General features: G+C 36.6%; 1 protein-coding gene across 3 annotated transcripts in view; it reads right to left on the reverse strand.

Annotated features, from left to right (window-relative positions):
• The window catches only part of TXNDC16 (thioredoxin domain containing 16), a 130828-nt gene that overhangs the window by 23481 nt on the left and 94872 nt on the right, over nt 1-12475 (reverse strand). The window lies entirely within an intron of this gene.

Raw genomic sequence — 12475 nt, forward strand, 5'->3', positions numbered from 1 at the left:
GTGAAATTGTACAGGTGTCAGTACACATGGCAACCCCAAATTCAAGGAAATATTTCATTTTCTAAATAAAAAAATATGGAAAAAGTTTTTTTGGCCACCATAAATATATTTAGATGTAGATATAAATGGTGACTTGCAATAATTAGTTGTTTAACTATAAATATATTTTAATTGCATAAAATATAGATTAATATGCTAATTTAGCCATATTGCTCTTTTCTACTGTCACTTCTTATTGAACAGTTAAATTTATATACATACACATGCATATATATACACATACACATGTATATATATACACATCTATTTCCTAGCTCTGTCAGCTGAAAGGGTCAAGAAGCAAGAACGTCCAATAACTATAAGCATTCCTAGCCCCCAAATCTTGGTTTCTACATTCAATTCTCCACTAAAAAGAACCTGGACCGCTTGAAGAAATGGTTGATTTTAGAGATGAGGATGAGAACATCTTCTGCCAAAACATAAGGACATGTTCAAAGAATGATAGAGACACATCAAAAGGACATAGCTCTCAGATTGTAGGTGCTCCCACTGGCCAAATCTGGGACAATTTGAGCAAACAAATGATAGTAACAGACTACAACTGATAAAAGAATTCATGAGTCCATACTAATAAACAAACAAGAAGAAAGGAGAGCTCTGTCATACAATATTATCCCAACTAATAATTGTAGAAGGAATGATGGAGTTAGAAAATTTCCATTTGGCAACCATTATAGTAATAACTGTTTTATGCAATGGATGCTAAATCTGGAGTTCAAAATTATGATGTAGAACAGAACATTTATAGTTTTAAGGTATCTCCCCACAAGATACTTGCTAATCACAAAGGAAAAAGCAGTAACTGGTGGATACTCCTTAGCCAACTGATCAACAGTGACGAAAAATAATCACTATCAAGCTCTTCCTGATATTATGCCCTAAAAACACATCACTTCTATGGTCTTCCTACTGAAAATGCATAACCTGAATCTAATCATGAGGAAACATCAGAATTGAAAAACATCCTATAACACACTTGCACTCTTTTAAAGTGTCAGTGTCTTAAAAGACTGAGGGCTTGCTCTAGATTAAGAGATAAAATGGCCTAATAACAGTGCAACGTCTGACCCAGGATTTTCTTTTGCTACTGGGACAATTGGCAAAAACTGAGTAAAGTCTACGGGTTAGATAATAGTGTTATATCGATGTTCATTTTATGAGTTTGGTAACTACAGCATTGTTATGTAATAGAATGTTCTCTTTTTTTATAAAACACACACACTTAAGTACTTAAGGGTTAAGGGGTATCATATTTACAACTCACATTCAAATTATTTAAAAAAAATACGTATACATATATAGAGATAGAAAAGGATAAAGCAAAAGTAGTAAAATATTAACATGTGAGGGATCTGGGTGAAGAATACATAGTAGTTCTTTGTACTAGTCTTGAAATTTTCCTGTATGTCTGAAATTATTTCAAAATAAGTTAAAAAAAAATTACACCAAATTCTTTACACGCACCTTTGATATCAGTATATTCACCATCACAGAGTCACCTTTTGAGCCATCAGATATGGTGTTTCTGAACTCATATCAGACACTGTCATTGGCCTTGTTTTCCCAAACTACAGGCAGCCCCCAGGTTACAAAAGAGATCCCTTCCTAAGTGTGTCTTTAAGTCAAATTTGTAGGTAGTTCAGAACAGATACATATGGTTCTTATTTAGCCTACTTTTGTGCAAGAAAAGGCTTCAAAGCCTTTTCAATGATTTAAAAGCTGCACGTGCAGCAAGTGAAGGTGATTATAATGACGAATTTGTTGGAGTAGGGGTTGGTTCAATTGTTTCAAAGTGAGGGCAAATTTATACAACCTTAAAGGGCAAGTATGAGTTGTCCATAAGCCAGACATTCATAACTCAAAGACTTACCGTACAAGTATTCATTTTTATAACATTACGGCCAGCTGGTTTGTCTATTTATTCATCTTTGTGTACCGCTTTTTAAAAGTAATCTCTAAATGGCTTGTTTTGTAATAATTTTGAAGACATGTCCCCAGGGAAAAAATGACTATGTTTTAAAATTTTGCCTCATTTTATCTGATTCTATAAGGTAACCTCTCTATGCACCAAAGCCAGAGCTGACTGGATCAGTTAACGACTCTCCTCAAAAACTTTGAAGTTCAAAATTTGGTAATCAAAGAGGGTTTCATAATATGGAAGATTTTACAAGGACTTGACTATAAGGAAACTCCTTTTCTGAAAAATATTATGAGGAAAAAAAGAAACATTGCTTTGTATTTGGCAAATATCGCACACGGTTTTGGGCATCCCTTCTAACTATAACATTTCATCTACACTGACAATGTTCTGGGGAAAAAAAAAGTTTCCCTCTTCGCTCTCTAAAAGGTGCTAGGAAATTTCTTAGAGGCCTCATTACCTGTATTCATTGCTCACACTGGTCACTCACACTACGGTGCAGATTCAAGTGGCCTGGACACCTATAGAACCATTCTTTTCTTCCAAAGGAAGTTCCATCAGCAGCACTTTCATCAAGCTTGGCTTTTGAAATGTCAAACTCTTTAGCTTTTCCTGAGTTAACATTAGTCCAGGTCTATGCTGTAGAAGTTGATTTCCAAGCTGCATCTAAAAACATCATATTCTACTTTGTTTCTGTTTATCTATTGCTGACTATCTATTACATAGGCATAGCACACTTCACAAGTTGCAGATTTTTTCCTACTGTTAAAGGAATTTTTCCATGGGCAGCATTTTCTCACTACTTAATTCTTTTAATCTCTCCTTTTGCTTTTATTGGAATAATATATCTCTTTGAGCAGCATATTCTATACATTTACTACTTCTGCACTTATCAGACTCAGTAAACACACTAGGCTATGGAACAATAGTGTATTGTGGACTAAAATTACTATGTATGATGACTAATGCCACTGTCGGAGGATAAAGCTGGCTGACCTTTGGTCTGAGGTGTAACTTTTGTTCATATGTACAGAAGAGTGTAAACAGAGAGTCATTATAGATGTTAAATTTTTTTGATATCCAATACCATGGAGACCAGCATTTAAACCAATCAAAAATTTCTATTAATCAAAGTTAATTCACAGCAACTAACTCTCCCTTCCACAACTCATTTTACAAATATCGGTTCCTTTGAAATAAACTATACTGAGGGCCTGAAATTAAAAAAAAAAAAGTGGCAAGATAAGAAAAAGGAAGCAGATTACCAAAGCAAAAAATAGATACTTCAATTCAATGTGAAATTTTGAAGCCTTAAAATATTCCTAAACACACAAGAAATACTGAATAAAAATACAATTTTATTTTAAATATTTTGAGCATTGAAAATAAATAATTTTTAATTTATAGTAAAGGCTCCAAAGTTTTCTCAATAAAAACGCATATCTATTTGGCTTATGGCAACAACTATGAAAATGCATATGTGAAATGATTATACATGTAAACACAGTAGTGACTTGCTATCAAAATTAAGAAATATACTTAGTATTACACTTAGTAAGTTTCTTCCATATTAGTATTAAACTTTGACTTACACACTCATGCACAAGGCTACCCTGTTTTGTACATGCTGTTATTTTTTTTGTTTTGTTTTGTACTGGAAGGGTTTCCTGTCATCTTTAATAATGTTGGCTTGCCTTAAACTACTGATTATGCCTCCAAGACACATTACCAGTAAGGAAGCACAGCCAAAGAATAAACGAAAGAAAAAGTATAAAGGTAGAAGAAAACAGTCTTTTAACTTAAATTTTAAATTTATGGAGTATGATGTCAAAGAATCCACTCATTCTTTTAGTCACCTACTATAAGCAAGGCAGTATTCCTAGCACTGAGAGAGATGAACAAGACATAATGAGCAAGGTAATTTGATACGGTGAGTGGCAGTATAAAAGAAAATAGAATAAAAGAGAGTAGATAATAGTGCAATGGTGTCAAAGAATTTAATGTTATAGAATAGAATATACCCTCCCTATTATAAATTTTTTTTATTATAAATTTTTTTTATTATAAATGTTTAACTCATCAAACTGCTTTTGATTTATATCCTTATTAGATAATCCTCCTCTATAGCCTTCAAACTGTTTTAACCAGAGATCCAACGTTTGACCTGTACGCCTAAGATTTTTAGCAGAAACCAAAACAAAAATAAAACTCTTCATCAAATTGATAGCAAACATATAAGCATCTAACCTCTTGCCAGGATGAAATTTGAGAAGTTTGATGTTAACATGTGAAAATTAAGTTCACTTGCCTCAAATAGGCCTTGAGGAATTAAAGGAAGAAAGTTTTAGCTATGTATTTAACTCAAAAGAGGGACTGGTGAGCTTCCACTGCATCATCTGCCATGGTTACAAAAATAACATCATCTGGACCATGCATGTGTGAATTTCAGATTATGTTGTCTACTACTCCAAGACCATACATCTTTTTAGCTTCAACTTGCTAATATATATCTAACTGGTGCGGGCCTTTTCTTTCAAATGATCTCTGATTCTGATTAAGTAGACAGTTTAAGATACATAGCAGAAAATAATTTCCTACTCTGATATCTAGACAAAGTCAAAATCAATTGTTAGGTATGTTACAAATAATCTGTTGCTAAAAAGTAGTTTACAAATTATTTAGTTTCTTCTCTCTTTTTTATTAATAAGAACACACTCATATTCTGATAGCCTTCTCTGAGCAGGAGAGAAAGGCATTAAGTTATAGCTTACAGAAAAAGAAACTATGCACATTCCTTTCCAACAAGAATGCATCTATCATGTGTGAGAAATAAAGTTGAAAACTGCTCATGTAGAGCATACAGACTGCTTTTCACTCAAAATCAGAGATAAATTAGTATTCCAGGTACTTAGTGGGAGCTTTGTTTACTGTGAACATCTTATTAAAAGCCCTGTGGTACTACCATGCAAAGAAGAGCTACTGATTACCCATTCCTTTTGATCAAAGACTCCCAGTCAATTTATTCAACAATTCTTTACTGAGTGCCTACTATGTGCCAGACACTATCCTTGGTACTGGGGAAATTCCAGTGAACAAAACAAAGATCTCTGCCCTTAGGGAACTCATACTACATTGACCTTCAAACTATTAGAATCTATACAAACAACAAATCAACATCTGATACACAATAAGTGCCCAATAATGTTAGTAGCTAGCTTTTATTATTAAAACACAAATTTATATAAAAATGTTAATAAATTAATAACAGCTTTTATCATTATACATTTTTTGAATCAATAAATAGATATTGAAAGTCCAGCTACTATAATGTGAAAGTCTGCAAAAAACAAAAAACATACAATCAAACAAAAAGTCAAGAGAAACTAAGGCCTGACTGAAAAGGCTGGAAATAATCAACCAACCCACTAAAATAATAAAAAGCATCATACCAGGCATCATTCTGACACACCATAACTACTTTTATATAATTTAACATTATGCTTTTGGCTTTTGTCGAAAAACACTACATATAAACTTTATCTTCATTTTTATAGAAATGTGATCAAATACTTTGTTCCTGTGTATGTTGTTACCTTATATAAAAACACTATGAAAAATTCCTTTCGGCATTTACAATCAGGAAAAAGTTTTACCTATGGATAAATTAGCACCATAGCTTGTATGTTGCCATTTATTACATATCGATGATAAGAAGGCAAAATTTTCATCTTTCTGTTCGTAGTTGCTATCAGACTGCTTAGGACAAAGCTTTATTATAAACTACAATGTTTTCTAAATTTTCTAGAATGATTTTCACCTACTCTCTTATTGCCTGACTCTTACTGTGGTTTTAATGATTTTATTGTATTTGTATATTTTATTATCTGAAGACTTAAAACTTTTTTTGGTGGGAGCACCAGTGTAAATAATAAATGAGAACTCAGAACACCATACACCTGAGGTAAATGGAAAGCAAAGCCAACACTGAGAACAAAAGTGTTAGAAAAAGAAAGCTGAAGGAGTAAAACAGGCTCACTCCATAACTTTTCACAAAGGTTAAAAAAAAAAGTTGATGTCAAGTCAATTCCAACTCATGGTGACTCCCATGTATACCAAAGTAGAACTGTGCTTCATAGGGTTTTTCCAAAGCAGATCCACCAGGCACCTCTGGGTGAACTTGAACCTCCAGCTTTTTGGTTAGTAGCCAAGAGCACTGTTTGCATCACCCACGGACTTATTAAAAAGCTGTGTTTCCTAGGATTTTGCCTTGCAAGATGGTAAGCCACAGGGCACACATTAATATTTTGATTATTCCTTATTAGTAATTAATTTTGGCTCTTATTTTAACGGGTTTTGAAAATGTGGTAATTACTAGACAGAAATTTGTAAAAAGCAAAATTTAATAAGTAGTTATTAGTACCCACTATATAATGCTAGACATGGAGGTCTTCTTCCCATACAAATATTCTCAAAAGGTTTCATTCAGAATTTGAAATTTATCTTAAGTAAAAGAGAAAAGGAAGGGAGGAGGCTTAATAGATAAATGGTAAGAGCCAACATGTAAATGAAGAAAATACTAAGGGTTACTGTTACCCAGTCAAGAGTCCATCAATGTGCAAAGGCAACAGAACAGTGTTCTTAGACATACTATTAGTTAGAAAAAATACCCGATATGTACGCTTCCTTAAAAACTTATTAAAAGACACATTACTACAAAGCAAGAGATAAATGGTACGAGTCTAAGAATGAAGAAATTAAGATATTAAAAGAGCACAGGGGATTCTGATGCCATGTAAAAATATCAAAGTCAAAATAATTACTATAAGCATTTTATCAAAACTGAATGCAATAAAATTACTTTAAAGTGCATCAAAAAATAAGATGAATTAGTAGATGGACAGAAGGATGGATAGGTGTGCCAAGCCAAAAACCAAACCCACTGCTGTCGAGTCGGTTCCAACTCATAGTGACCCTACGTGCAAGTACAGTTAAAATGTTAATGGTAGAATCTAGGTGGTGGGTACATTGGTGTTCACTGTAAAATTCTTTTGACTCTGCGGTATGTTTGAAAATTTTCAAAATAAAATGTTGAAAAAATAAATGCAAGAGAATTTTGAAAGGGAAAATAGTCAATGCAAAAAATAATAATAAAAGCTTAGCAATAATGATATCTGCATCCACAACATGAGATCACAGAGACTTACAAGGAGAAAAAGACCATAAAAGAAAGTTAAAAGATGCCAAATTTCTTCACCTTCCATGGAGAGTCAAAATCATTGGTATGTTCTTTGATTTTATAGGCTCAAATATGTTTTAGTAAGAACATCCTCCCTAGTCCTAGAGAAAATAAGAGCAAAGCAAATATACCCCATATAGAAAAAAAGAAACACCAATGAAGCATGAAAACAAGTGCCATAAATTCTAATCATGAAGATAATAAATGTAAATTGCTAAAGTTCACCTGGAAGAGTCCATAGACAAAAGAAAATATAAAAAAAAAGACAAATAAGAGAATTGACCAATCATATATTCAACATGTATTATCAAACCAATAGATTAAGTATCAATAGATGGAAAAGGGAATAAAACAGAAAATATTAAAAATATATATATGTATGTGTAAATTTAAAAATGATGATGATGGAATCATAACTAAGTAGAGAATTAAAAAAAAAAAATTGTTACCTATCTAGAAAAAAAATATTTAGCCTCTAAACTTACAGGAATTTCTGGGTGGTACAAATGGTTAACATGCTCAGTTGCTAACCAAAAGGATGGTGGTTCGAGCCACCCAGGGGCGCCTCGGAAGAAAGGCCTGTCAATCTACTTCTGAAAAGTCAGCCATTGAAAATCCTATGGAGCGCAGTCCTACTCTGACACACATGGGGTTGCCTTGAATTAGAATCAGCTTGACGGCAACTGGCAAATCGTATATCATGCACTAAAAGGCTACACGGTTAAACAATAAAAAAAGGAAAAATATATTCAAAGCAAGAAGACAATATAAATTAGAGCAAGAAAATATTTTAAATTAAAGCAAAAAGAAAACAGAGGTGAAAATTAACTGATATAAACATGACAAAGATCTATACCTAAAGGCAATGGGAGAAATCACAAAATTAAGAGACTTGAAAGTAAAATTTAAACTGTTATATGTAAAATTATTCTTAAATAAAGTTAAAAAGGAAACAGCAAACTGAGGGAAAATGTACCAACATAATGTTAAAACAGCAAGATACTATTCTGCATACACACAGTATTAGCCCAATTACATTAAAATGTATATAAATATGTAACACATTGGTACACAGAAAAAAGATGGAAATAAACATCAAAACTTAACACCAAATAAATCTAACCAGGGATGTAAAAGACATATACAAAGAAAACTACAAAACACGACTGCAAGAAACCAAAAGAAACCTACATAAATGGGAAAACATACTATGCGCATCGACAGGTAGACTAAGCATCATGAAAATGACAATTCTACCCAAAGCAGTTTACAAACACAATGCAATCCCAATCCAAATACCAACAACATTCTATACAGAGATGGAAAAACTAATCATTAACTTCATATGGAAAGGAAAGAGGCCCCGGATAAGTAGAGCGCTACTGAAGAAGAACAAAGGAGGAGGACACACACTACCTGACCTCAGAACCTACTATACAGCTACAGTAGTCAAAACAGCCTGGTACTGGTATAACAACAGATATATTGACCAATGGAACAGAATTGAGAACCCAGATGTAAATCCATCCACCTATGGTCACCTGATCTTCAACAAGGGCCCAAGTCCATCCAATGGGGAAAAGACAGTCTTTTTAACAAAGGGTGCTGGCAAAACTGGATGCCCATCTGCAAAAAAAAGAAACAGAACCCATATCTCACACCATATACAAAAACTAATTCAAAATAGATCAAAGACCTAAAGATAAAACAAAAAACTATAAAAGATCATAGAAGAAAAAACAGGATCAACTCTAGAGGCCCTAATACATACCATTAACAGGATATAAACCATAACTAACAACACGCAAACTCCAGAAAATAAGCTAGATAACAGATTTTCTAAAAATTAAACACTTGTGCTCCTCAAAAGACTTCGCTAAAAGAGTAAAAAGAGAACCTACAGGCTGGGAAAAAATTTTTGGTCATTACAAATCTGACAAATGTCTAATCTCTAAAATCTACAGGAAAATTCAACACCTCCAAATAAAAAGACAAGTAAACCAATTAAAAAATGGGCAAAAGAAATGAATAGACACTTCACCAAAGAAGACATTCAAGCAGCTAACAGACATATAAGGAAATGCTTGCGATCAGCAGCCATTACAGAAATGCAAATCAAAGCCACAATGAAATACCATCTCACCCTGGTATTACTGGCAAAAAAAAAAAACCAAAAATAACAAATGTTGGAGAGGCTGCAGGGAGACTGGAACTCTTATTCAGTGCTGGTGGGAATGCAAAATGGTACAACCACTTTGGAAAATGATACGGCGCTTCCTTAGAAAGCTAGAAACAGAAATATGATCCAGCTATCCCACTCCTAGGAATATGTCCTAGAAAAATAAGAGCTGTCACACAAATAGATATATGCATACCCATGTTCACTGCAGCATTGTTCACAATAGCAAAAAGATGGAAACAACCTAGATGCCCATCAATGGATGGATGGATAAACTATGATACATACACACAATGGAGTACTATGCAGTGATAAAGAACAACGACGAATCTGTGAAGTGTCTCACAACATGGATGGATCCGGAGGGCATTACGCTGAGTGAGATAGGTCAATCACAAAAGGACAAATATTGTAGGAGACCGCTAGTATAAAAACTCATGAAAAGGCTTACACACAAAAACAATCTTTGATGGTTATGAGGGGGTGGGGATGGAAAAACATTAAATAGACAACAGATAACCTTCGATGAAGGTTAAGACAGTACACAATACTGGGAAAGCCAGCACAACTTGTCCAAGGCAAAGTCATGGAAGCTCCACAGGCACATCCAAACTCCCCAAGGGACTGAATTACTGGGCTGAGGGCTGCGAGGACCATGGTCTCAGGGAACATCTAGCTCAATTGGCAGAACATAGTTTATAAAGAAAATGTTCTACAGTCTACTTTGGTGAGTAGCATCTGAGATCTTAAAAACCTGTGAACAGCCATCTAAGATATTCCACTGGTTTCACCCCTTTGGGAGCAAGGGAGAATGAAGAAAACTAAAGATACAAGTGAAAGATTAGTCCAAAGGACTAATAGACCATGGCCTCCACCAGACTGAGCCCAGTACAACTAGACAGTGCCCAGCTACCACCACTGACTGCTCTGACAGGGATCACAATAGAGGGTCCTGGACAGAGCTGGAGAAAAATGTACAAGAAAATTCTGACTCACAAAAAAAGACCAGATTACTGGCCTGACATAGACTGGAGAGACCCCAAGAATATGGCCCCTGGACACCCTTTTAGTTCAGTAATGAAGTCACTCCTGAGGTTCAGCCTTCATCCAAAGATGAGACAGGCCCACAAAACAACAAGACTAAAGGGGCACAACAGCCCAGAGGCAAGGACTAGAAGACAGGAGGGGACAGGAAAGCTGGTAATAGGGAACTCAAAGTCAAGAGGGGAGAGTAAAGACATGTTGTGGAGTTGTTAACCAATGTCATAAAACAATAAGTGTACTAACTGTTTAATGAGAAGTTAATTTGTTCTGTAAACCTTCATCTAAGGTACGATTTAAGAAAAAACAAACAAACAGCAGGAGGCAGGCCCAAGATGGCAGAATAGTCAGAAGCTTTATGTTGTCCCTCTTACAACAAAGACCCAAAAACACAAGTGAATCGGATATATACGCCAGTCTAGGAACACTAGGCATCAAAGACAAAGCTGAAGAATCGGACTGAGTGACAGGTACAAGGAGACACAATTCAAAAACAGTGGAAACAAAGAATTCCAGATTGCCAGTTCACCCGTGTCCTGCTAGCTGAACCTGCACAGCACAGACACATTACAACAAGCAGCAGCATCCCAAGCCAAAACCCACTCCATCTGGTGCAGCTAAGCAGGAGCGACGCTGTATGCATCTCCAGTATCAAACAGGTGTGACACCAGACCTGCAAAAGTTAAGTGCATGCTCCCAACCCAACATGTATACCACAGACCCCCACCACCAGAACTCCATGGGCAAGGGGTATTCTCTTCCCCTCACCCATTCCCCTCCCTGCTCCAATGCCAGACCAGTGGCATTCAACATCACCATGCTCTCTAAGCCAGGAATTCACAACCTCGGTCTGGAGGTGCCCACCCCTTCGCCTAGCCACTAGCCCAGGGGGTCCAAGGGCTTGCAGCACCCTCCACCCCCTCCAATCACCCACACCAGTGCCTTGCTGGTGGAGTCACCACAGCACACCCATCCTGACACAAAGTCAGCAGAGTTCCCAGCTGAAGCCCATTTTCCACCTGCAGCAGCCAAGTGGGACCTGTAGATCTGTGGCATTCAACACTACCCTGCCCCCTAAGCCAGTAGCTCTTGGCCTAGTCTGAGATGACTGCCTCTTAGCCCAGCCATTGGCATAGGGAACCCATGGACTTCCAACTCCCTTTACCCTCACCGATCACCCACACCAGTGCTTTGCTGACTGACTCCGGCACAGCACATGCGCTTTAGGGCAAAGCAGGTATGGCTCCCAGCTGAAGCCCATTTTCACCTACAGTCATGTGGGGGCTGCAGATCTGTGGTATTACACACTGCCCCAACCCACAAGGCAGTACATCTCGGCCCAGTACAAGGCATCTGCCTCTTAGCCCAGCCACTGGTGCAGGAGGTCCATGGACTTCCAGAGCCCATCACCCCTGCCAATCACCTTCACTGGCCTTACTGGTGGAGATGGCACAGCACACTCTCATTACAGCAAGACAGGCAGGACTCCCAACTGAAGCCCACTTGCAGCAGCTAAGCAAGAGCTACAGATCTGTGGCATTCACCACTGTCCTGCCCCATGAGAACGGGCCACAACCACCCACACCAGAGGCCTGAGGGCCAGCGGTAAGATCCACTCCATCCAGCTGCCCACAATGGAGGCCTGAGAACCACTGGAATCCCCCAATCCCTCCAGCCAATGGTACCAGGCGCTGAAGGATCAGCTGCACTATCCCCCCAACTACGTGCTCAAGTGGACATCATGACCAGGTGGGATTCATACCGGGTATGCAGGGACGGTTTAACATTAGAAAATCAATCAATGTAACTCACCACATAAATAAAACAAAAGATTTACATGATCATCTCAATCGACTCAGAAAAGGCATCTGACAAAGTCCAATATCCATTTTCGATAAAAACTCTCAGCAAAATATGAATAGAAGGGAAATTACACGACATAATAAAGGGTGTTTGTGCAAAACCAACAGTCAAAGTTATTCTCAAAAGAGAGAGACTGAAAGCATTCCCCTTGAGAACGGGAACCAGACAATACCTTTTA

This window comes from Elephas maximus, chromosome 10 (genome assembly GCF_024166365.1).
Source record: "Elephas maximus indicus isolate mEleMax1 chromosome 10, mEleMax1 primary haplotype, whole genome shotgun sequence".
Lineage (NCBI taxonomy): Eukaryota > Metazoa > Chordata > Mammalia > Proboscidea > Elephantidae > Elephas > Elephas maximus.